A 26,822-nucleotide genomic window follows, 5' to 3' on the forward strand; every position below is an offset into this window, starting at 1 on the left:
GCAAACCCATCAGAGGAAATAGATCAGCAATTTTGTTTTCCCCGTGGGACTCACACCAGCAAGTCTGCAAATGGAAAATGCAGTCAGCACCACCAGAGTCTTCACAGCACTCCACTGCAAAGCAGGTGTCCGTCCTGTCGCTATTTTAAAACCTGCCTCAGGGTGGGGAGTACCTGCCTGAAATCGTCTTGGACTTAATTTTGCACGATGATGTAGCAAAGTGTGTCAGGAGGAGAAAAGAAAATGCGAGCAAAGGAGAAGGGGCCCTAAGAGGGACCCAGCACCGGTCTCCAAGAAGCATAAAGCATGGGGCTGGAGGCGGAAGCCAGACAAGAGCGGGTTTGAGTGCGGATGTGGACATGCTATCCGGAGAGACCACAGGGAAGCCGGGGCGTGAGAAGAGGCTCAAGGCTGTGATTACAGCCCCTGGGGCCCAGTGCGGACGTGGCCTTGCGGAGGCTTCTCCTTTGCTGGGGTGACAGTTGCCCTGAGCGTGACCTTTCTGTGGCTCAGCCCACGGCCAGGCCCACCCCACCCATTCCTTCGCTTCTCCCCGTGATGTCTGGCACAGATGAGGAGCCAAGGCAGCGAGGGCATAGGGTCAGCCTGGGCCAACGCCATGGATTCCGACAGCACACTCGCCTGTAGTCACACACACACCCACACACACACTNGGAGAGACCACAGGGAAGCCGGGGCGTGAGAAGAGGCTCAAGGCTGCGATTACAGCCCCTGGGGCCCAGTGCGGACGTGGCCTTATGGAGGCTTCTCCTTTGCTGGGGTGACAGTTGCCCTGAGCGTGACCTTTCTGTGGCTCAGCCCACGGCCAGGCCCACCCCACCCATTCCTTCCCTTCTCCCCGTGATGTCTGGCACAGATGAGGAGCCAAGGCAGCGAGGGCATAGGGTCAGCCCAGGCCAAAGCCACGGTTTCTGACAGCACACTCGCCTATAGGCACACACACTCACACACACACATCTGATCTGGCCACAGCCCGGACCCAGCTCATGGGCCGACGTGGACGCTGCCACGGAGAGGGCTGGGCTGGCAGCCTGGGCCGCTCAGATGTCCTGGCCCTGAGCCTGGTCCAGCTGAGACCCTCGAAGGTGCCCTGCCTCATGCAGCCCATTTCACGTTACAGCTGCTGTGACCTCAAGAAACCAGTTTCTTCGAAAGCTGAGCTGCTTACTTTTTATGCTTTTGTACAAGTTCTGTAACACAGAGCCAGTCAGAGCTGGTTTTCAGCGGCGTCTTCTCCCTGCAGAAATGCCCGGTCCCCCAGCACGTCACTCTTTCTTCTGACAGGGAGCACAGCCGGATGGCGCAGGAGCCTCGTGGCCCAGCACGGCTGCAGCCGACCCCGGACGGCCACGTGAGCACGTGGCGGCTGCTCCCAGGGTAGTCCTCTCAGNGTGCCCTGCCTCATGCAGCCCATTTCACGTTACAGCTGCTGTGACCCCAAGAAACCAGTTTCTTCGAAAGCTGAGCTACTTACTTTTTATGCTTTTGTACAAGTTCTGTAACACAGAGCCAGTCAGAGCTGGTTTTCAGCGGCGTCTTCTCCCTGCAGAAATGCCCGGTCCCCCAGCACGTCACTCTTTCTTCTGACAGGGAGCACAGCCGGATGGCGCAGGAGCCTCGCGGCCCAGCACGGCTGCAGCCGTCCCCGGACGGCCACGTGAGCATGTGGCGGCTGCTCCCAGGGTAGTCCTCTCAGACAGCCACGTTTCTGCTGACATCATGATCCCTTCTCCCTGAGAGTCAGAAAGTGGGAGAAAGGTTCCTTTCCATACCTGTAGTCCGCTGGGTTCAGTTTTGGGGGAAGTGCCCCCGTCCCTCCCTTCCCCTACAGGTGTGCTTGCACTCAGCCAATCACACAGTGGCTGCCTCTCTCACGCGCAGACGCCCTGCCGGCCCCGGGGACTCGCGGTAAACACGGTGCCGGCATGGTCGGGACACCGGTCCGTTCAGCGTGTGACCCGGCTCAGAGCAAGGCCTGCATTCCTGCCGCGTGGCCAGTCTCGCAGCTCGGCTCCTGGAGCAGCCCTCCAGAGAGGCCCGTGCATGCGTTTCAGCCGGCTGCAGTCAGTACCATCGAGGCGCAGAGGTAGAAGGGTCTTTCTCCCTCCGCCTGGTGCAAGCACGCAGAGTGCGCATGTGTGCGTGCGTGTGTGTCAGCGTGCGGGGGGGGAGGGGACGGCAGCACCCAGCCTGAAGGAAGGGCAGCCCAACCAGGACAGTCCCTGTTGCAGACCGCATGGGGTCCTCCAGAGCGGCCCGGCTCTCACTCAGCACGTTTCTTCCCAAATCCTTCTGATTTTACCCTACTGAGGGCTGAGCTTTTACACCAAAATCCAAGAAGCTATTCCTTTGTCCTTGCTTTCTGCTGACATGCTTGCCTCCCAAGGCACCCAGCCCACTTGCTTGAAAAGAAGGAAGAGCAAAGCGGTGAGCGGCGGCTGGTGGGTATGGAGGGGAAAACTTGGATTACATCTCAAGCCAGGTCGCCTGGAGATTACACCATATCTGATGCTCCCCGCCTTTCTGATGGGCTCATTCTGCTCTCTCGTTTGCTCTGTAGCTTGTCCTGGGATGGGATTTGGGTGTCCCCACCTGGGCCCTGACGAGAGGAGCTGGGAGCTCTCAGCATCTGAAGCCCAGGCTGGGGTCCGCTGTGGGTCTGAGTGGGGGCCCTCCCTTGCCTGGTGCTGAATGTGCAGCAGGGTGCGGTGGGAGAGAGTAGGGCTGTGACCCTGCTGCCCTGAGTGCAGACAGCTGCTCCAGCCTCTCGGGTGTCTGGTCTAGAGGCTGGGCCCTCAGCCTGCAGCTCCTACCAAGTGCCCCAGCCTCTGGTCTCCTCCCGGGGGCGGGGGGGGGGAGGCTTGTCTGGCTCTTCCTGGCGGCAGCAGCCCTCAGACCGGAGACCTGGTGAGTCAGCACGTCCGCCGCCTCTCCCGCCCACATGCTGTACGACAGAGCCCTGCAAACACAGAGCTGTGGACACCAGGGAAAGCCTCAGGGCCCTGGGCCTGCCGGGGTCAGGGGTGATTGTCCAGCCCCGAGCTCAGACTCAGCACCTCAGGCAAGTAAGGCAGGATGCCACCGAGAAGGCCAACTGGGCTCCACTGCCACCGCCCTGTTCACGAACCCTCAGAGCCCAGGACAGCAGAGAGGCGACCTGAGGAGGGCCCAGACCCTGGGCNAACACAGAGCTGTGGACACCAGGGAAAGCCTCAGGGCCCTGGGCCTGCCGGGGTCAGGGGTGATTGTCCAGCCCCGAGCTCAGACTCAGCACCTCAGGCAAGTAAGGCAGGATGCCACCGAGAAGGCCAACTGGGCCCCACCAAAGCCACTGCCCTGTGCATGGACCCTCAGAGCCCAGGACAGCAGAGAGGCGACCTGAGGAGGGCCCAGTCCCTGGGTGCCACTGGCTCCACTGGGCTCTCCACATCAGCCTGGACTGCGGAAGCAGATTCTTCCTACACAAGCCTTGGGGGACTGGCTGGCACTTGAGGTCTTGGGAGATAAAAGAGGCGAATACTGCCGATGATTTAGTTCTTTCAAATACACAGAGAACGAGGGCCATCAGCTCATGGGGTGGCCTGCAGACTTTGGATCCCCCCCACCAAGTAGGTGCTTCGTTTTGCTGTGCGGAACAGTCTGTGCTCGTCAGAGGGTGGCCAAGCACCGGCTCTGCTGACTCGAACCCTGGAGGGTCTCCCGGGACCAGGGTCAGACCCCACCGGCCCCGCACGGCCTGCGGGAGCAATGGGCAGGGGCCAGGGGTCTGCTCTCTGAGGTTTCCTTCTGAGCCCCCCATCCACTCACTCAAGAACTTTCCATGTGCCTGATGCAGACTGTCCGCATCCCTTAGGGTTCTGACCCGGAGGCCCTGTCCTGCTGCTCCAAGTCCCCCTGAGGTCGCCTTCTTGTAGACTAGCACTCCCATGCTCCCGTCGCCGTTGCGGATGGAGACTGGCCACCGACAAGTCCAGCAGGAGCCCTGACTGGCTTTCCAGGAGCAGAGGTTCGAGTGGGACCTGGAGAGGGGGCAGCCGGACATGCACACTCTGGGGGTACAGGGGAACCCCTCCTCCTGCTGCCCTGGAGCTCTGGCCTCATTCTGGGGTCCCACCCAGTGGAGACTGCCGCTGCCTCTGCCCAAGGGCCTGTGTGTGTCTCTGTGTGTCTGTGTGTCTGCGCGTATCTGTATGTGTCTGTATGTGTGTGTATCTATGTCTCTGTCCTCTGTATGCCTGTGTCTACTTGCTCATGGGACAGTCAGAAGCCACAGCCCTTCTCCATCTGGCCTACTGTTGGGGCCACAGGGAGGTCAGTGTCCTGGAAAACGAGCCCCACAGGACCTCTGACTCAGAGCCACTTCCTCCTGCCCCCGCCCGCCCCCATGGCTGGAACATAGGTGCCCACAATTCAGACCCACAGCCTGACTCACCCACCTGCTTGTCTCTAGCTGCACTGGGTCCTGGGGAGGGCAGTCGAGGACACAGGGAAGAGCTGTGAGGAGGTGGGTCCCAGGGTCTCTCAGGGCCTGCAAGGAGCGGACCCCTGCAGAGCCCTCTGTGCCCAACGCCCAGACTGCCGGGAGGAGAGGGCTGACTGATGGCTCCCCACACCCGCTGCTCCTGTTGTGAGCATCTCATCTTTAATTTCCCCCTCACTTTCGTTATGGTGATTTTTCATCGACAGGTTTTTAATGCATTTGGAAGTACCAGCCTCTCACTTTAGAGTTAGAGCTCTTTACCGCGTATCTAAGAAATGCCTACTCCAAGGTCCCAAAGAGCTCGCTGACACTGCCAGCAGTTTTTAAGAACGCCCCTGAATTGAAGTCCTGGGTCCACACGGAGCTAATTCTACTTAGGTTGAGAGGTAAGGGCCCTATTTCTTTCCTCACACCCAGTGATTTATCTGTCTGCAGGAGGGAAAACCCCACAAGAGGAAAGGGCAGCCGGATCCAAAAACGTCCTTGGAGAAGGACAAAAAAAGGGCTTACAGCCCAGACATCCACCGTGGGCAGGGCCTAATGTCTTAGGAGATGTGAAATTCTCCAGAGCGGATCCGGAGTGGGACTGGATTGATTTCAATCCANTAAACGTGAGAAGCCCTTTCTTCCGGTGGTGAGTGTGTAGCTTTCACAGTCAGCTACGTGCCAGGATGCCAGATTTGGGTGGTTTTCCTTTTCCCTTCCACTGACGAGGTCAGGGTGGGAGGCTGTGGGCCCCAAGCTGAAGAGAGGTGTGTGTTTCTGTGTACGTCTGTGTGTACGTCCCTGTGTCTCTGTGTACCAGAGCTGCCGGCCGGAGGGTTCTCTACCCCACACCCAGCCAGGCCCCTTCTCCATGAGTGTGCAAACACGGGCCCCCACATCTGTGTGCCCAGGGCAGGGGGTGAGGGCGGGGAGCCAGAGGGCAGACCTGGGGGGCCTCACACGGACCATCTGCTCCTGGAGCCATGCTGCTTTCCCTTTGGAGGCAGACTGTAACTCCCAGGCCGGGAATTCAGTTCCAGGGAGCTTCACCTTGCGCTGGAACCAGAACCTTCTGTTTTGGCAGCAGGAACAGGTCCCAGGCCTGGGCAATGAGCAGCCTGTTCCACACAAGATGTAGCGTCCGCCCCACCTGTCTTCTCCCCAGCCCCGCAGCAGGCCCTGGTGTCCACCAGCAACAGCAGCTCCCCCTCCCTGCTCCCCTGGCTCAGGCACCCTCTCCCCTGCAGGACAGCCTCACAGCCCAGTCCACCCGCTCAGGCAGGAAGGTCCAGGGCACTACCCCTTCCTTCCCTTCCTCCCCTGGGCCCCGCCCCCTATGGCTCAGAAGAGGCTGACATCTGGCTCTGCCATTTCCAGCTGCTCAACCTCCTCAGGTGGGACCGACAGCACCTGCTACACAAGGCAGCCTTGGGAGCAGGTCCCCAGGGAGAGGGCGTCCGGGCACGCATCCCCAGGCCCTGGGCGAGGCCCCAAAGTGAAGGAGGAGGAGAGAAGGGATGTCTGAGTTAACCAGCATAATCCCAGTCCCTAGTTCAGTTGAAACCCCCTCCCCCTGAAAGCCCCTCTCCACACACAGGCCTGAAGTTCACCACGAACACCCTTCAGTTCCAACCTCACCCTGGAATTCAGCCTGGCGTTTGAAGCATTCATACAAGGAGGGCAGCTCTAGCAGGACACCGACAAAGTCGACGTTAAGTCCTGCACTTCAACTCCCTGGCCGGCCTGGGCTCGCTGCTGGAGGAAGGGAGCGAGGACACGCGGCGCTCTGTGGTTTCTCCGCACGGAGTCTTACGGGTGAAACTCACAGAACCGTGACCGTAACGGGTGCGCCAAGCAAGTCATCACAGGCGAAGGTCTTGAAGGCCCATCTTTGGCCAAACCGGACAGAAGGTGCCAGGCTGAAGAGCTTCATTTGTACAAAAGGGGAATTAATTTCATTTAGGGGGTTCTCACTGATAGACCCCACGGCAGGGGATGCCTCTGGCCGCCCAGCAGGACCGTCCCATGCGTGGCCCCAAGAGAATGTGATCAATGGCCTGGAACTATTCATTTTAAAAAGGCTAAGAGAAAATTTTACGTGGTTTTTTACCACAAATTTAAAAATAAAAAATGTAAATAATAAAGAAAAAGCTGCTGTAGAACGACAAGGTTTGAAAACCAGTCTTCATCTTCTGTGCCTATTTTAATGGTATCAAATATGCTTCCTCTTTAAAGACACCACATGTAGGATGGTGGGCACCCTTGGGTGAAGGAGAAGCAAAGACCAGCGGGGAAGGCTCAAGGGGGCAAAGGCATGTCCGCTGTACCTACAGTGACCAGACCCTACAGCCAGTCCCAGGTCCATCCTGTCCTGGGGCACGGAGCTCCAAAGTGGCCCTGCCCCTCAGGCCAGGGGTGTCTGCGTGCCTAGGAGGGAGGGACATCACCCTACCCACGTTCCTATGCCAGCTGGAGGTGCGGACCCCACAAAGGATGTGGGCAGAGACCACTGTCTCCTTGACACTGCACCCCTCGATCTCCCCACAGTGCTCTGGAGGCGATTTTCAAGTGAACCTGGAAGGTGTGGGCAGCATGCATGGGATGGGGAAGCTCAGACACGTTCTGAGGAGCTCCAGGTTGATCCCAGAGTGGATAGATAGGCTTACTGTCGGGGTCCCGCCCGTCGCCTCTCCTCTGGTTCTGGAGCTCAAGCCCGGTTTCCCCTCTGGCTTCCCATCGTCCCCTGTAGTGAAATGAACGTGGGCTGCTGAAACTGCCCCTGGCCAACAAGACCCGCAGAGCTCCTGTGGTCAGAATCCCAGGCTGCAGCTTTCCTGGGCTCCTGCAGGTCAAAGCCAGCAGGCTGTTCTCCACAAGCGGGCCTTGCCTGGAGTCCGTGCCCTTCCCGATTCTCCAAGAGGGGACGTGGCAGCTCTCCAGACTCGCCCACCGCTGGTGAGCCTGGCCAGGCCGCTTGACCCTGTGGGCTGCAGAACGTGCTGAGGGCTCCCGTTCAGGGATCGAAGGCCCTGGGTAACCCTCATAGGCCATCAGTAAGTGCATTGGGAACCTCTCCAGTGAGAGAGGGTCCTTCACTGGGCAGCATCCCTTGGCCCTTCTACAGAGGCCGCGAAAAGGTGGGTATGAGGGCACCTCCGGTTTTCAGTGTAGCCACTGCATTAGGCCCAGCAAAAGGGCAGACTTAAGACATCTGCTGGGGCCAGGGCCTGCTTGGTGTACATTCCATCACCGACATCCAAACAAGTCGGTCCCCACTGCTGATGCAGGAAGAGGCGTCAGGAGGCCGCCACCAGCTGGCCTCGGATGGCACACCTTCACCTGCTGCATGGGATCCTTCCTCTGTTCTTCAGGCCAAGGAGCTCCAAATGGTGTGCTCTGTCACCCCTTCCCTCTCCCCAGGCCAAAAAAGCTGATGGGCTACCCTTACCAGCCCCGTCCTCAGGGACCTGTGTGTGGGCCACCTCGGCTTGAGGCTGCTGCCTGCTGTCTTTACTCCTCTGTCCTCCAAGCCCCGCACCATGGGTGGGACCACAGGGAAGCCAGACCCCCGGTACCTGTCACAGGGTGGTTAGGGGCGGCAATCAGGAGCAACTCAAGGCTGCTCAGAATGAGAGCCAGGCTCCGGGTACCAGGAGGAGAGATGGAGGGTCAGGAGGCATCGGGAGGGCTGCGTGGAGTGAGAGGCTTGAGCAGGGTCTGTTAGGGTGGGAGGGAGGATAGGACTGCTCCCAGGGGAGAGGGCCAGTGACATAGACACCCGTGATCATGACCCGGACCAGGGAGCTGGCTTGCCCTCATCGTGACCACTTAGCCAAGTGATGTGAGCTCAACTGAGCCTCGGCTGTCTTGTCTGTAAAATGGGGTAGCGATCTCTGCCTCAGGACGGGTGCCAAGTGCCCCTCGGCACACGCTCGGAGCTGGTGTTCACTGAGCAGTCAACAGACCACGGGCTCCGTGCTCCTGGGCAGGAGAATGGACACATCAGGATGGGTGCATTTTCTTATTAGAATTCCAAAACTCTCCAAGTAGTAGATGGCTCTGGCCACCCCATATGACTAGGTAGTAAGTTACCCCCGAACTTGATGGGGAGCTCATCTGAGTCCACTCAGGCTGCTGGAAGGGAACATCAGAGCTCGGGGGGGTACAAACGACAGGTATTTACTTACCACATTCTGGAGGCTGGATATCCAAGATCAAGGAGCCGGCAGGCCTGGCAGCTGGCGAGGTTCACAGACGGTGACTCCTTGTGTGTCCTGGTGTGGTGGAAGGGGTGAGGGTGCTTTCTGGGGCCTCTTTTATCAAAGTGCTAAGCTCCACCCCATGACCTAATCACCCCAAGGCCTCACCTCCTAACAGCATCACACTACGGACTGGGTCTCAGGATCTGAATTCAGGGAGACACAAACGCTGGGTCTGTGGCAGACCTCTTTTCTCTCATCAATACACTGGGTGAGGAGTCTGTTTACAAAGTGGGTTACTGTGGGCCAGGCCAGGCTCAGGAAGTACCCCCTGCCTTCTCTCCTAGTCCTGCCAAGAAGCCAGGATGATAAATGTTGTGCCTGAGGCTCCAATGTGGGGACACCCTGCACATCGGTTGCCTCCCTTTCTAGGAAGACTGCTCCTCACTGGGGCATGGGGCACGGGGACCTCTCGCCTGCCTGGCCCCTCACCACTCCTGGGAGGTCCGGGTGGTGGCTCTGGCTCAGGGCAGGACCCTGGCATTAGTAAGTGAGGGCTGCTTCTTACCCTGCCCCTTCCTCCCCAGGCCCACATCTGGACCTGGGGTCCAGGGAGGAAAGGCACCTGGAGCTCCAAGGACCTGTGATCCAGAAGGTGAGCTGAGTGGAGAGATGTGGCCTACATTTTGGCCATGTGTAGACTCAAACCTGGGAAGGATACAAAACAATAAAAACCCCTTTTTATTTTTCCACTGGGATTTACTTCTGGGATTCCTTACACAGCAGCTTAGGAGTGGGTGGTGCGGGGACGTTCAGGACACCGTCTAGGCACCCCAAGAGGACATCTAGAAATGTGGTGCTGAGACAAGTTCTAGACTCGGGTGCCTTAGAATCTCACTCTGAAGCAGCCAGGTGTCCTGGAGCAATTTTCCCAGATGCTCTGCAGGTCTGTTTCCGCAGGTATGGAGTGCAAACACTACAAGCATACCTGAAGCACGAAGCAGCACCCAGCACACTCTAAGCTTCCTGTCAGGGCATGTCAGGCATCAGACGGGGAAGGGAGGCCATCACCTTGAGAGCCAATTAAGTATTTTTCCATCAAGGAGCTCAGACACAGAAAGTCGGATGAAAAAGGCACAGTACCTGGGGCCTTCGGTGACACACTCCCACTGAGGGGCAGAGGAGCTAGGCGGAGGCCAACGAGGAAATGCAGGAGTGGGAACACACGATAAGCCACCCTGACCTGCGTGCGTGTGCACAGCCCTTGGCCAACAGCAGCGCAGAGTCTTTTCAAGCACGCACAAAACATTCTGAAAGACAAACCACACGTTAGGCAACAAAACAAGTCTCAGTACATGTGAAGGGATCACAGTCATACGAAGTAGACTGCACACCCACAAGAGAATTACTGTAGACATCAACAACGGAGGGAAATCTAAAAATTCACAAAAATGTGGAAATCTAACAACATACTCCTATTTAGCCAAATGGATCAAAGGAGAAATCATGAAGCAAATTAGAAAATACTTTGAGATGACAGACTTTACAGGAAAACTACCAACCAAATCCCCCAAGCACACAGATGCAAAGACCCTCCACAAAATACCAGCAAACCAAATCCAGCAATGACAAGGACCTAGCAAGATTTACCCCAGAAACGCATGGTTGAGTCTGCTTCCAAAATTCAATCAATGCAGCACACCGTCCTGGTAGACAGGGACAGAAACTGCTCTGAGAAGAAAACATAGAGGAAAGCTTCACAGCCTTGAGTTAGGCTATGTTCTTAGATGTGACACCAAACGCACAAGTAATAAAAGAAAAAACAGAAAAATCACACTGCGTCAGAATTAAAATCTTTCACACTGCAACCAGTACCATCGATAAAGCAAAATGACATCCCACAGAAAGGGAGAAAATGCTAGCAAAGCAAATACCTGATGAGGGACTTATATCCAGAATGTGTACGAGACACAACTAAGTAACAAAAAGCAAATAACCCCATTTAAAACTGGAAAAAGGTTTTGAATAGGCATTTCTTGAAAGAAAATGTACAAACGGTCCATGAGCACACGAAAAGATGCTGAACCCCGATACTTAGTAGGGAAATGCAAATCAAAACCAGGCTGAAATGCGTCTTCACAGTCTAAACATGGCTACGCTCCAAGCAACAGGACGCAACTGATGTTGGCGAGCGTGGGGCTGTTGGGGCCCTCGTACAGGGCCGGCGGGACAGGAAAGCAGTGCAGCCGCTGTGGAGAACCATGGAGGCCCCTCCAATGGCACCCACAGAGCCAGCGTCCCACCCTGCTATTCTGCTCTTGGGTCGGGCTCAAGAGCAGCGAAAGCGCGTGTTCCCATGACAACCCCACACAAGCGCGGAGCGTGAAGCTCTCCGTGAAGCAGAGAGAAAACCAACTCAGTATCTATGAGCTGATAAACCGAGAAGCAAGATACAACCCAGCCACAGGGCAGAACGTCACTTCGCCATCAAAAGGAATTCAGTACCTCCAGAAAGGAAGGGAAGGAAAGAGGAAGGAAGGGCCAGACCTGCCACAACAGGGACAGACCCTCCAACGCTGCGCTCCATGAAGACGCCGGTCTCAGGAGACAAGTATTACAAGCCTGCATCTGATGAAAAATCTACAACAGACAGATCGGCGGATGCAGAACGCAGATCAGTGGCTGCTTCGGGTTTGGGGGAGGGGTTTCCTGGGGGCAGAGAGTACCTAGAAGGTTTGGAGTCTCCTTTTGAGGTGAAGAAAATGTTCTAAAATTTGTGATCACAGCTTTGTAGTACAGCTTGAAATGAGGCAATGTGATGCCCCCAGCTTTGCATTTCAACAATTCCTTGGCAATTCGGGGCCTTTTCTGGTTCCACACAAATTTAAGGGCTGTTTTTTTTCCAGTTCTTTGAAAAATGCCATTGGTATTTTGATCGGGATAGCGTTGAAATTGTAGATGGCTCTGGGTAGCATGGACATTTTAGCTATGTTAATTCTTCCGATCCATGAGCATGGAATACTTTTCCATCCNTTCCAATCCATGAGCATGGAATATTTTTCCATCTTTTTGTGTCTTCTTCAATGTCTTTCAGGAGTGATTTGTAGTTTCTAGAATATAGATCCTTTACGTCTCTGGTTAACGTAAGGTAACATATGGTTTTTGGTGCTATTGTAAATGGAATGGATTCCCTAATTTCTCTTTCTTCAGTCTCATTATTCGTGCATAGAAATGTAACGATTCNTTCTGGGCATTGATTTTGTATCCCGCCACATTACTGAATTGCTCTATAATTTCTAGTAGTTTGGGAGTGGATTCTTTTGGGTTTTCCATCNTAGCATATAGGTCCTTTACGTCTCTGGTTAAGTTAATTCCAAGGTAACGCATGGTTTTTGGTGTTATTGTAAATGGGATGGATTCCCTAATTTCTCTTTCTTCAGTCTCGTTATTCGTGTATAGAAATGCAACTGATTTCTGGGCATTGATTTTGTATCCTGCCACCTTACTGAATTGTTCTATAACTTCTAATAGTTTGGGAGTGGATTCCTTTGGGTTTTCCATATAGAGTATCATGTCATCTGTGAAGAGAGACAGTTTTACTTCTTCTTTGCCGATTTGGATACCTTTGATCCCTTTTTTTTTTTTTGTCTGATTGCTGTTGCAAGGACTTCTAGTACTATGTTGAATAAAAATGGCGAATGTGGGCATCCTTGTCATATTCCTGATCTTAAGGGAAAGGGTTCCAGCTTTTCCCCATTGAGAATGATATTGGCTGTAANAGTAGGCTTTTCATAGATGGCTTTTATGAGATTGAGAAATGTACCCTCTATTCCTACACTCTGAAGGGTTTTAATCAGGAAAGGATGCTGTATTTTGTCAAATGCTTTTTCTGCATCAATTGAGAGGATCATATGGTTCTTGAGTCTTTTCTTGTTGATATGATGTATCACGCTGATCGATTTGCAAATGTTGAACCACCCTTGCATCCCAGGTATGAATCTTNCTTTTAATGTACTGTTGGATTCTGTTAGCCAGGATCTTGTTGAGGATTTTGGCATCCATATTCATTAGGGAAATTGATCTGTAATTCTCCTTTTTGATGGGGTCTTTGTCANGTTGAACCATGCTTGCATCCCAGGTATGAATCCCACTTGGTCATGATGGATAATCCTTTTAATGTACTGTTGGATTCTATTAGCAAGGATCTTGTTGAGGATTTTGGCATCCATATTCATTAGAGAAATCGGTCTGTAATTCTCCTTTTTGAGGGGGTCTTTGCCTGGTTTGGGGATCGAGGTAATACTGGCCTCATAGAATGAGTTTGGTAGTTTTCCTTCTGTTTCTATTTTTTGAAGCAGGTTCAGGAGAATAGGTACTATTTCTTCTTTGAATGTTTGGTAGAATTCCCCTGAGAATCCATCAGGCCCTGGACTCCTGTTTGTTGGGAGATTTTCGATCACTACTGCAATCTCTTCATAATTAATTGGTCTGTTTAAAAAATCAATTTCTTCCTGTTTCAGTCTTGGTAGTTTATAGGTTTCCAGGAAGGCATCCATTTCTTCCAGGTTGTTTAATTTATTGGCATAAAGCTGTTGATAAAAGTTTCTAATGATCTTTCCCATTTCATTGGTGTTGGTTGTGACCTCTCCCCTTTCATTCCTAATTTTATTAATTTGGGTCCTTTCTCTATTCTTTTGAGTAAGTCTTGCCAGTGGCTTATCAATCNACAATGCCGGATTTCGAGCTGTACTACAAAGCTGTGATCACAAAGACAGCATGGTACTGGCACAAAAACAGACACATCGACCAATGGAACAGAATAGAGAACCCAGAAATGGACCCTCGGCTCTTTGGGCAACTAATCTTTGACAAAGCAAGAAAAAACATCCAGTGGAAAAAAGACAGTCTCTTCAATAAATGGTGCTGGGGAAATTGGACTGCTACATGCAAAAGAATGAAACTTGACCACTCTCTTACACCATATACAAAAATAAACTCCAAATGGATGAAAGACCTCAATGTGAGACAGGAATCCATCAAAATTCTAGAGGAGAACATAGGCAACAACTTCTATGACATCGGCCAGAGCAACCTTTTTCACGACACATCGCCAAAGGCAAGAGAAATAAAAGATAAAATGAACTTATGGGACTTTATCAGGATAAAGAGCTTCTGCACAGCCAAGGAAACAGTCAAAAAAACTAAGAGACAGCCCACGGAATGGGAGAATATATTTGCAAAGGACACCACAGATAAAGGACTGGTATCCAAGATCTACAAAGAACTTCTCAAACTCAATACACGAGAAACAAATAAACAAATCAAAATGGGCAGAAGATATGAACAGACACTTTTCCAATGAAGACATACAAATGGCTAACAGACACATGAAAAAATGTTCAAAATCATTAGCCATCAGGGAAATTCAAATCAAAACCACACTAAGATCCCACCTTATGCCAGTTAGAATGGCAAAAATTGACAAGGCAAGAAACAACAAATGTTGGAGAGGATGTGGGGAAAAGGGATCCCTCTTACACTGTTGGTGGGAATGCAAGTTGGTACAGCCACTCTGGAAAACAGTGTGGAGGTCCCTTAAAAAGTTAAAAATTGAGCTATCCTATGATCCAGCAATTTCACTCCCAGCTGTTTAACCCAAATATACAGACATAGTGAAGAGAAGGGCCATATGCACCCCAGTGTTCATAACACCACTGTCCACAATAGCTAAATCGTGGAAGGAGCCTAGATGCCCTTCAACAGATGACTGGATTAAGAAAATGTGGTCCATATATACAATGGGATATTACTCAGCCATCAAAAAGAACAATTTCTCAACATTTGCTGCAACATGGATGGGACTGGAGGAGATTATGCTATGTGAAATAAGTCAAGCAGAGAAAGATAATTATCATATGGTTTCACTCATTTGTGGAACATAAGGAATAGCAGGAAGATTGGTAGGCGAAGGAAGGGAAGAATGAATGAGGGGGGCTGAACAGAAGGGGGAATGAACCATGAGAGACTATGGACTCTGGGAAACAAACTGAGGGTTTCAGAGAGGAAGGGTTGGGGGGATGGGCTAGCCTGGTGTTGGGTATTAAGGAGGGCACATATTGCATGGTGCACTGGGTGTTATATGCAACTAATGAAGCATCAAACTTTACATCGGAATCTGGGGATGTACTGTATGGTGATTAACATAATATAATAAAATAAAATTAAAAAAAAACTAGGGATATACTGCATTGTGACTAACATAATAAATTACTATAAAAAATAAGTTAAAAAAAAACAAAACCAAAGATGTTGCATAATGACTGCCTTCCAGAGAGTACAACATACAAGGGGGGAATGAACAACTCTACAGGGCAGAAATCAGACAGACATGACCTCAGTTAAGGGGCCAAGGTCACGTCCAGGACGATGAGTCCTGTTGACAGCGTGGACCCCGAGAGGTCAGCAGCCAGAATCTGGGGTCTGCCTCCCCAAAGCCCACACCCAGTATAACCCGACCACATTCCGACTGAGGCACAATCAGAATACCTGACCATCCTTGAAACCGTGAAGATCACAAAAAACTGGGAAGAGTCTGAGAGTCTGTCACAGAGGAGACACCTCTAAGGAGATGTGATGACTAACTGCAAAGTGGTGTTTTGGATGGGATCCTGGGACAGAAGAAGGACATTAAGGAAAAAGCAAGGAAATCTGCATGAAGGGTGGACTCTAGTTAATAATAGTGTATTAATATTGGTTAATGAACTGTAACAAATGGGCCATCTAAAGTAAGATATTAATAACAGAGGAGCCTGGATGTGAAGTACATGAGAAATTATTGTCACCGTTTTCTCCAAATCTAAAAATATTCAGAATTAAAAATTTTCTTTAAAAATTTTTTAAAAATAAAGTCAGGGCTCCCTGATATCAGTAAGTCCCATGAAAATGCATTCACTAATAATCAGGAAAAAGCACCCTCAATGCACCTGCACGCACACACACACACACAACACAAGCACAGGGAAAGAGCCCAGAAGCCGATTCTGGCATCACAACGAACAGGATCCACAAAGCAATTGCATTGCCAAGAATTATGCTAATACAATTGCTGAAATTGGCAGTCAAAAGCAGTTAATGGAATAATTAAGATAGGTTGACCTAAAGGTTGATTTAAAATTAACCTGACAGGTCCATACTATCTAAATAATGACTCTAGCCTATGATGTAGCCTCTCATTAAAATCACATTTCTTCGGGGGAAATTATACATTTTGCACCACGATTGGGTAGAAGCAGCCACATGACGACCATGGAGGAGCTCCAGGTAAGTGAACGCGCCCCAACTCCCCTGGCACGGTGCCATCCCCACTGTAACCAACCTCCCTCCCGCTCGCCCCCAGCAAATGCTGGAGCCCCTTCAAACTCTATCAGCGAAGGAACCCAAGCCCCTGGGTGTGCATCTGAAGCTCTTTCTCAAGGGAGTTTGGGCAGGGGTGCCCTGTGGCACTGGGGTCTTGCAGATGCCCAGTGGGCAGGGAAGAAAAATGCATACCTCCCTCAGGTAAGCACGTCACACGTGATGTGGATGTACCCGGCTCGTTTCTCTAAAGGTGGCGAAACCTGCCAATGAAGAAAAGGGGCTTGTTGGAAGCCCGTCACCAAGCCTGTGGCCAGGGCAGGAGCATTAGCTCCGTGGCTCGGGCTTTCCTGCTCAGCACCTTCGCTTTGCCTGATTTCCTACCTGAACTCACGGTGAGGTGTGTGGTCCTATGGTGCAGTGCTGCACTCCATGCTCCTGAGGCCTGGCCCAGGGTTTGGCCCAGTCTAGGTGAGCAGCTTTCGCTTGTCCCTGTATCCCCAGGTGGTTGAGCATCTGCCTGGGATCGAGCCCCGAGTCTGGCTCCTAGTTCAGCGGGGAGTCTGCTTCTCCCTGTCCCTCTGCCCCTCCCCCAGCTTGTGTTATCCCTCTCACTCACTCACTCTCCTTCTCAAATAAATAAAATCTTTAGAAAGACAAAAAAGGGAAAAAAAGGATCCCTTGGTCCACTAACACTTAAAATAAGTATTAATCAATATGGCAGGATAGGAGTTATCAGCACAGTTGTTCAGCAATCATGAACAAAAAGAGTAGCTTCATGCTACCTGATTTAAAAATGCACTACAAAGCTATTATCATCAGAACAGTGTGGCACTGGCACAAAAACAGACACACAGACCAACGGAGCAGAGTACAGAGCTCAGAAATAACTCTGTGCGTATGGTAAATTGACCTTGGACAAAGGCGCAAGAACACACAGTGGGGAAAGGATACTCTCCTTCAACAAAAAGTGTTGGGAAATTGGTTTTGCATGCACAGAAGAATGAAATTGGCCTCTTAACTCACTCCCTATGTAAAAATCAAATCAAAATGGATTAAAAACTTAAATTTAAGACCTGAAACCATAAAATTATTAGAAGACAATAGAGAGGAAAAGCTCCTTGAGATTGGTCTGTATAATGCTTTTTTTTGGATACGACCCCAAAAGCACAGGCGATGAAAGCAAAAATAGACACATGGTATTCATTCCAACTGAAAGTCTTCTGCACAGCACAGGAAAACAAGTGCAGAGATAGCCTACAGACCAGGAGTGCATCTTTGTAAACCATACACCTGATAAGAGCTTAATGTGGAAAATATAAGGAACTTGTACGACCCAATAGCAAGAAACAAACAGCTCAATTAAAAATAAGCAAAAGGTTCAAACAGACGTTTCTCCAAAGAAGACGTACAAATGGTGAACAGACCCATGAAAAGATGCTCAGTATTGCTCATCAGGGAAATGCAGATCAAAACCACAATAATACATCACCTCGCATACATTAGAATGGTTATCGTCAAAAAACTAAAGACCACATGTGTCTTTAGGATGTGGAGAAAGGGGAACCCTTGTGCACAGTTGGCGGGAAGGCAAATGGGTGCAGCCCTGTGGAAAAGCCACTGGGCATGGCGGTTCCTCAAGAAAGTAACACTAGGACCAAGCACCTCTGGGAGGTGATGAGGTCATGAGGACAGAGCCCTCATGAGCGGAATCAGTGTCTTGACAGAAGAGGCTCGAGAGTGAGCCCTGGTCCCCTCCGTCACGGGGGGATGCAGAAAAGGTGCTGGCCGCGAGCCAGGAAGAGGCCTTCCCCAGAACACGGCCAAGCCGGCGCCTGGACCTTGGACATCCAGCCTACAGAACGGTGGGAATGGTGGGAAATCAATTTCTCCTCTTTGTAAGCCACCCAGTCCTTTTGTTGTAGCAGCCAAAACGGACTAAGACAAACTCCCTACTTGTTCTTCTTTTATTTCTTCCTGCAGTGTTTGAGTTTTCAGCACACGGATCCGAAGTATGTTGTGATTTTTGCTACTCTTCTGTGGCAGCTTAGACGTTTCCATTTCCGATCATTGATTGCTAGTGTATAGAAATACAAATGATTTCTGTATGTTGACTTTATATCCAACGACCTTGTTATACTCATTTATGAATTCTGTTAGCCTTTTGGGTTTTATTTTTTTCAGTATTTTCTACACAGATATCATGTCATCTATGAAAAAAGACAGTTTTATTTCTTCCTTTCCAATCTATATGCCTTTTATTTATTTTTCTTGCTCTTTCACACTAGCTAAGAATTCCAGCATGAGGCTGAATATAAAAAACGAGAATGGACATCTTTGTCTTGGTCCTGATTCATAAAGAAAGCATTCAGCCCTTAGCTGTTGATGTTAACTGCAGGTTTTTTTGATAGATGCCTGTATCATTTTAAAGAAGTTCTACTTTGCAGGACTTTTTTTTTTTTTTATTATGAATGGATATAGAATTTCTTCAGATGTGTTTTCTGCGTGTCATACCACTTTCTTCCCATCTTTAACTTTTCATATCCCACTTACAACTAACATTTCACTAGTTCAAGTACAATGCAGAAATACTGTGACCACACGGGGCCACACCTCCCACCCTTTGAGCTCTAGAACCTACTATATCTACACACCTTACAAACCTCAGGAAAAAATAGGACAGTTTTATTTAAAGACTTAATTTTTCTACCATCCTAATTGGTGTAAGGTGATATCTCAATGTGGTTTTGATTTGAATTTTCCAGATGGCTAATGATTTTGAACATTTTTTCATGTGTGTTAGCCATTCGTATGTCTTCATTGGAAAAGTGTCTGTTCATATCTTCTGCCCATTTTTTGATTTGTTTATTTGTTCCTTGTGTATTGAGTTCTTTGTAGATCTTGGATACCAGTCTTTTATCTGTAGCATCATTTAAAAACGTATTCTCCCATTCCGTGGGCTGCCTCTTAGTTTCTTTGACTGTTTCCTTGGCTGTGAAGAAGATTTTTATCTTGATGAAGTCCCACAAGTTCATTTTTTCTTTTGTTTCTCTTAGAATGGCAAAAATAGACAAGGCAAGAAACAACAAATGTTGGAGAGGATGTGGAGAAAGGTTATCCCTCCTACATTGTTGGTGGGAATGCAAGTTGGTACAGCCACTCTGGAAAACAGTGTGGAGATCCCTTAAAAGTTAAAAATTGAGCTACCCTGTGATCCAGCCATTGCACTACTGGGTGTTTACCCCAAAGATACAGACGTAGTAAAGAGAAGGGCCATATGCACCCCAACGTTCACAGCAGCACTGTCCACAATAGCTAAATTGTGGAAGGAGCCGGGATGCCCTTCAACAGATGACTGGATTAAGAAGCTGTGGTCCATATATACAATGGAATATTACTCAGCTATCAGAAAGAACAAATTCTCAACATTTGCTGCAACATGGACGGCACTGGAGGAGATAATGCTAAGTGAAATAAGTCAAGCAGAGAAAGACAAATATATGATTTCTCTCATCTATGGAACATGAGAAATAGGAAGATCGGTAGGGGAAGAAAGGGATAAAGAAAGAGGGGTAATCAGAAGGGGGAATGAAACATGAGAGACTATGGACTTGTGAGAGGCAAACTGAGGACTTCAGAGGGGAGGGGGTGGGGGAAGGGGATAGCCTGGTGATGGGTAGTAGGGAGGGCACGTATTGCATGGTGCACTGGGTGTTATGCGCAACTAATGAAGCATCGAACTTTTTTTTATATATATATTATGTTAGTCACCATACAGTACATCCCCGGATTCCGATGCAAAATTCGATGCTGAACTTTACATCGGAAACTGGGGATGTACTGTATGGTGACTAACATAATATAATAAAAAATCATTAAAAAAAAAAGATGTGGTCCTAGGGGCGCCTGGGTGACGCAATCGTTAAGCGTCTCCCTTCAGCTCAGGGCATGATCCCAGCATTCTGGGATCGAGCCCCGCATCAGGCTCCTCCACTGGGAGCCTGCTTCTTCCTCTCGCACTCCCCCTGCTTGTGTTCCCTCTCNGTCTCTCTCTGTCAAATACTTAAATAAAATCTTTAAAAAAAAAAACATGTGGTCCATATATACAATGGAATACTACTCAGCCATCAGAAAGAATGATTACCCAACATTTGCAGCAACAGGGACGGGACTGGAGGAGATAACGCTAAGTGAAATAAGTCAAGCAGAGAAAGACAATTATCATATGGTTTCACTCATTTATGGGACATAAGAAGTAGGAAGATCGGTAGGAGAAGAAAGGGAAGAAGAAGGGGGGTAAACAGAAGGGGGAATGAACCATGAGAGACTATGGAATCTGGGAAACAAACTGAAGGCTTCAGAGGGGAGGGGGGAGAGGGAATGGGATAGACCGGTGATGGGTAGTAGGGAGGGCATGTATTGCATGGTGCACTGGGTGTTATATGCAAGAAATGAATCATGGAACATTACATCAAAAACTATGGATGTACCATATGGTGACTCACATAATATAATAAAAAATGTTATTATAAAAAAAAGACTTAATTTTTCTAGAGCAATTTTGGGTTCCCAGCAAAATTCAGAGTAAGGCACTGGGATTTCCCCCCTGTGCCTTGCCCTCCCACATGCACAGCCACCCCTTACCAGCACCCGCACCAGAAGGGTGCATGTGTCATCATTGAGAAAACTACGCTCACGCATCATCAGCACCCAAAGCTCCCAGTTTACGTCAGCTGTGCATCCCTTGAACGTGCGCACACGTACCACGCGTGTTTAGGACTGCAGTGTCACGCAGAGTAGTTCAGAGCCCTGAAGATCCTGTCCTTGACCCGTCCATCCCTCCACACCCCCAATGATATTCTAGTTTTGCTTCAAGTTATGTGTATTATTCAAAAGTCAGGAGGAGCAAGCAAAATAAAATTAGTAGCCTTTTACAATTACCTATATATCTACCATTTCTGAGGCTACTTATTCCATTCTGAGGATCTACGTTTCCTTTTTCTTCTCTAATGTCCTTCACTCCAAAGAGCTTCCTTTAGCATCTTCTATTGTAGAGTTTTTTGGTGATAATTTCTCTAAGCTTTCTAAAATCCAGAAAAGCTATATTTCAACAGTCACTCTTAAAGGATATGCTTGCTGAATATAGGAAGATACACAGGAATATAAGGGATATAGGGAAACAGGGCACATAAGAGCTATGGAGGTTATAGGGGGACAGAAGGGGACTTAGGGGAAAAGGGGACATAGGAGGACATGAGAGATATAAAGGATATAGGGGGACATAGGGAACACAGGGGGCGTAGAGGACATAGGGGGACACAGGAAATATAGGGGACATAAGGGATAAAGGGGACATAGGAGATATAGGATTCTGGATTGAAAAGTCCTTTCGTTTGTTTTCTACACTTTAACTCTGGTGTCTCACCCTCTTCTGATCCCCACAGAGTCTGATAAGAAGCTGGTTGTTGCTCAAATCATTATCCCCTGTATGTACAGTGCCAGGTTTCCTCTCGTTGCCATCGCTATTTGCTTGTTGGCATTGGTAACCATCTGTCTGATTCTGATGCACGTCTATAGGACTGTCTTTATTCTGCTTGGTATTAGTTATCTTATATTTGCAAGTATCTGCCTTCCATCATCTGGAAAACTAGTAATTCATGATTCTACAGCCAGCAACAAATGGTGTAAGGAAGGTAAAACATCCACTTTCTCCGACCTACAGAAGCTACAATTCACCATCTCCAGCACATCGGCACTAAGAGATGTTACGGGAGTCCTTCAGGCAGAAAGAAGACGACAGCACGTGCAGGCCTGGTACAAAGCAGGGGGCGGACAGGGTGACACCACCATGATGACTGGATGGGGGAAGATGCCGTGCTGCTGGGAGCTTACTGAACTGTCATGAAGGACTGTGATGTTATCTGAAGACCAAGGAGGTTAAAACTGTGCACTACAAACCCTCATACATGCGTGTGAACAGGGACACACGCACACACACACACAGTTACAGGGAACCAGCAAAGATGTGATTACATGGAATCATAAAAAATACTCAAATTATCCAAAAGAAGGCGGATGAAGAGGAAAAGGGAAACGCAAACCAGACGGACAGTAAAAAACCAGTAGCAAGATGCAGAATTAAGGCTGACTCTTACCAACAGTAGCATTCGAAGAAAATGCTCTACGAGTGCCAATCAAGAAGCATAATTTGTCAGAGTGAACAAGAGAGCAAGACTCAAACACACATAAAATAAAGAGAAAAGTCTACCACCCACACCCGCCCACGGAGCTGGAGTCACTATAGTTTCGGAGATGAAGTAGGTTTCAGAGCCAGGAGCACAGCCAGGGACACAGACGCTCGCGAGTGTCGGTGACGCGAAGGGCGTCCGATGACCGTCTCCGCACCTGCACCCTGAGCTCCCCAGCCCACAGAGTCGAGCCCCTGCTGTCTCAACACCAGGGCCTCCTGGGCTCTCTCTCCATTCACGCTCCTTTCTCTGAGGAGTGGGTCCCACTGACTCTCTTTGGCACACTGGGCAGTAATTTTGAGTCGTGTCCACATTATGAATGTGGTCTGCAGGACATTCTGGATTCTGTCTTACTTTTTATTTTTTTTAATTTGAATTCAATTAATTAACATATAACGTAGTACTGGTTTCGGGATTCTGTTGTTTTTTGCAGCTTGGCTGGCGATGTCAGCGGAGCTAACTCAGCTCCCCGGGGCTGCAGCTCCAGCCTCAGCTCGGGTTCTGTCCAGGGCTGGCTGCTTCCGGAGTGCTCTGCACATGTGGTCCGGTCAGTCAGAAAGGTGGGCAGGCAGGCGTGCAGGCTCCCTGTACGTGATTTCGTCCCCTCCTGGAATCCCCTCCCCCTGCAGTGGCCAAGCTCCCCCAGTCCTACTGCTCTCATTCTCTAAGTGGCAAAGAACTGTTTGCCCCGTGCTCTGCATCCCAAACCGCCGGGGCATGGGGGCTGTCTCGAGGCCGAAAGGAGAATTCTCTTCATGCAATTCCCCCATATCTGTGGGTGCTGTTCTCGCCCCAGTGCCCTCAAAAGGCGCCGGTTTGCACTCTGTGCAGACTTCCTAGTTGTTCTCTGTGAACTCGGTGTGGCGTGATCTTACAAAATCATCACAGGAAGCAGAGGCAGCAATTCCCCATCCACTTTTAGACCACCTTCTGCATGAACCTCACATCCATTGAGTCACACTTGGGGAAAGTGTACGTGTCATCTGATTCAGAGGTCACAATGGTTTCTCTGCACGGGTGAGACACGGGGACACTGCAGCCCTGTGAAAGGCAGAGTTCGCTGGACACATTCACTGGATGAGGGCTGGGCACCACAGGGAGAAGACGGGGCAGAGGGCACCCAGCAGGCCCCTTCCATTTCAAATTCCTGGTCTTGACACAAGAGCTGGCTCTGGCCAAGGGCCGATACCCCCCCACACCCACCTGGAGAGTCTCCGCCAGGAAGTACTACTTACTCTCCCCTCCATCTCCTGGCTGCTCCCTGGCCTGGCCCCCTGCTCAGTTCCCTGCTGTCTCTAACCCCTTCACACCCACCCCCATCAGTGTCCCTCACACGGCTCTCCCTGCTTCCTCTGGCCCCATCCTGCCTCATCCATCAGGACTACCTCAATGTTCCTTCCCCCAAGAAGCCTGCCCTGACCCCCCAGTTTGAGTTAGGGGCCCTCTGCTCTCCTTACACTGCTGTTGACTTTGTCAACCCTGGAAGTCTCAGACCAAGGCGGCCGCTAGTGTGGCAGGCTTCCCAGCTCCAGCCAGCACCTTCACAGGGGAGGACCACAGAGAGGCTCCACAGCTCTGCAGTGGTCAGTGAGAATAAGAGGGCCCCCGGCTCTGCCCTCCCTACATGGCCCTCGACTTGGCCTAGCCTGGCCTGGGGCAACCCGGCTCTGCCCATGTGGTCAGGTGCACTTGCAGACTGGTCTAATGAGCCCGGAGGCTCAGGGTCCCCCTGGGACTCAGCCTGGCAGAGGTGAAAGCAGGTGTGGCCCCCTGGAGCCTCTGTCAGCCTTCCCTTGAGGAGAGCCCAGCCCCTGGGCAGGGAAGCCCTGGGTGGAGGGAAGGCCATCAGGGTCCCCCCTGAAATGAAGAGTAGAGCCCACGGGAGGCCTGGGTGCAGAGCCTACTCCATCATCCCCGACCTTGGAGGTCAGCTTCCCTGTCTCTAGAGCAGGCTTGAGAGTACTGGGCCCCGCAGACCCCACGGGGCTGTCCAATGGTCTCCCGAGCTGCCTGGGTAACACAGTGGGAGGAGGTGGGGGGGAGCCTGGGCTGAGAGCCAAGTGCCTTGGGCCCTGCCCTGCCACAGCTCTGGGATGTCAGGGCCTCAGCACACGAGCTTCATGGTAGTGCCTGCCAGCCAGGCCCCAGCTCCCATCTCTACCCCTGTCCTCTCAGGAGCAGCCAGGGGCCTAAGAGCTTGCTCTCATTCCTAACACTTGACTGTGCCCTTGTTCAAAGCTGAGGCACCACAGTGCAATGCCGTGGAAATGCTGGGCTCTGAGGGTGACAGGGCCCACCCACCTTCCAGAATGATGCAGCACGTGTGCATTCACGGGACCCACACCTGCTGGCCATGAGTGTCAGTTAAGGAGCAGCACTTGGACATCCCTGACACCCTGCTGGCCGTGTCAGGGAAGGAGCACCACTTGGACATCCCTGACACCCTCCAGACACACACAGCCCTGTCCCCTTCGCTCCTTCCCCTTCCCTCTCCCCCTCCCCCTTCCCCCCTGCCCTCTGTCCCCACCCCCTTCTCCCTCCTCCTGCCTCCCAGGCCCTCAGGCCCCCTATCCCCGCTCCTCTAAGGCCAGGGTCACCTGGGTCACCAGAGAAGATGTCTCACTGCAGTTTCTGGGCTGTGGTCTTGACTCATCATCTCTGCTTCTTGACTCACTGCCCGGTGACCTGCTGGAAAAACAACAGTCTCAGCCCTGATTTAGCCCAATCCCTGGGCCTCTTTCTGACTCTCGCTCCACTCATCTAAACAGCCCAGACTGTGTGTGCCCATCTCTCCTTAAATATTTTTTGAGCAGAGCTGATTTTAAAAATGAAGTCATGTCTGTTTTGGCCAAATGCAGTGACTTCTCTCAGACTGAGAAATAAATCCGTTTATTAAAAATAATTCTGTTGTGAGACACCTGGGTGGCTCAGTCAGTTAAGTGCCTGCCTTCACCTTTGGCTGAGGTCATGACCCCAGGGTCCTGGGATCAAGTCCCGCATCAGGTTCCCTGCTCAGCGGGGAGCCTGCTTCTCCCTCTGCCTGCTGTTCCCCCTGCTTGTGTTCTCTTTCTCTGACAAATAAATAAACAAATAAAACAATAACTCTGTTGCAATGAAAGCAGGGCTGAAGCAGATCTGGGCCATAGTATGAGCCCCCCGGCATCGCTGGGCTACAGACAGCAGCTGCTGCCCCTGCATGCCAGGCCTGGATTGTGGGAAGAGAAAAAAAAAAAAAAGACAAGAATTGATAAAGAGAACAGGTTGGCCGGAGAGGCCCACGCAGATGGCCATGGGCAGAGGACGGAGAAGAAAGGACAAGGGCCTCGGGGGTGGGGGGGCAACCACACCCGTGGAAACTGGCCTGTGCCCAGGCTGTGCCCGGATACAAGGGTGCCAACAGCGGCCGTTGCTGCAGAGACATGATCGGCAGGAAAACAGACTGGGAAACGAACCTCAGTCCGTGGGTGCAGGGACCCCTGCTCAAGGCCAGGCCTGCAGGCCGTGCCCGCGGCCCCCGCTCAGGTGCCCACTGCCACACGGCAGCGCTACAGCCCTATTACCATAAGCCATAATGCAGAGGTGTGAGCAAAGCCATCTGTCATTCATAAAATGCGACATCGCTTTTTTGCAAAGCCATAAGCCGTCCTGGGGCTTAGCCAAGAAACGGCCTATAAAATCCTGTAATGACCTCAAAGCATACTTTCCAATATAAAGAATATTCCAGGCAGCTGTTCCCAGGATTTATCTGTGTGCAGTAATTCTACCCCAGAATGATGATCAGGCTCTGTTTCTGGTGCCCGTCTTTGGCATCCCCCACCCCCGCCCATCAGCAGCAGGAAGGCGTCTGGAACGTGTGCCCCAGTCCTGGGAGCATAGGACCCTCTCCCCTGCGTGACACGTGGCTGTGCACTCACATGCCGGGCCCTTCGCCGCCGCATGCATTGTCATGAAGGGGCCTGGGGGAACGCCCGCTGTCTGTGCGATCTCCAAGTTATTAGCGAGGAGGAGCTTAGCCCCGTCCTGAATCTGTTTCTACGGTAACGCTGGACCAGCAGCTGTCTTCTGGGTTGGACGAGGGCAGGCATCCTCCCTGGCGAGGGCTGTAGGAGACCCCCCTGAACACATGCCCTGGGGCAGAGCCTGAGGTGTGCAGAGGACAGGGAGCCTCAGGAGAGGGGTCCGCGGGAACCTGCTCAAGCCCCACCTGGGGCTTGCACCTGAAGGTCAAGGGATGCCGAAGGCCACAAGGCTGGTGAGTGATAGAGCTTGAACTCCACCCCAGATGGACTTCTTCCCGGCACCGCCGTCTGCCCAGAGAAGCCAAGGTTTGCCTGAGTACACTGGGGGGCCAGGGAGGGTGGGCCGTGCCTGGTTGGGCACCACTCTGTAGCCTCAGAATGAGCCAGGAAGTGATTTCTCTGCCCAGCCCACGTGAGGGTCCCTTCTGTTTGAGGGCAACGGGCTGCCACCAGGCCAGCAGAAATCTCCGCATGCTTCAGTCTCTTGAGCCACGGCTAGCTCCTGCAGCCCTGAGTC

The 26,822-nt window shown here is 51.1% G+C and overlaps 1 long non-coding RNA gene across 7 annotated transcripts; it reads right to left on the reverse strand.

Moving 5' to 3' along the window:
- Window positions 1–1,420: 1,420 nt before the first annotated feature.
- LOC117804097 lies at window positions 1,421–25,262 on the reverse strand. Of its 7 annotated transcripts, XR_004628269.1 has the most exons (7): window positions 24,884–25,260; window positions 9,829–9,995; window positions 9,254–9,393; window positions 8,674–8,760; window positions 5,433–8,467; window positions 4,458–4,515; window positions 3,945–4,040 (listed from the first exon to the last, which is right to left on the reverse strand). It is a non-coding gene; the product is annotated as an uncharacterized LOC117804097 (long non-coding RNA). The 7 variants fall into 7 exon arrangements; XR_004628272.1 differs by lacking the exons at window positions 3,945–4,040; window positions 4,458–4,515 and adding an exon at window positions 1,421–1,754 and having other exon boundaries at window positions 6,125–8,467; window positions 24,884–25,262; XR_004628271.1 differs by lacking the exon at window positions 4,458–4,515 and having other exon boundaries at window positions 3,898–4,040.
- Window positions 25,263–26,822: the final 1,560 nt, after the last annotated feature.

The sequence above is a fragment of the Ailuropoda melanoleuca genome, chromosome 10, assembly GCF_002007445.2.
Source record: "Ailuropoda melanoleuca isolate Jingjing chromosome 10, ASM200744v2, whole genome shotgun sequence".
NCBI lineage: Eukaryota > Metazoa > Chordata > Mammalia > Carnivora > Ursidae > Ailuropoda > Ailuropoda melanoleuca.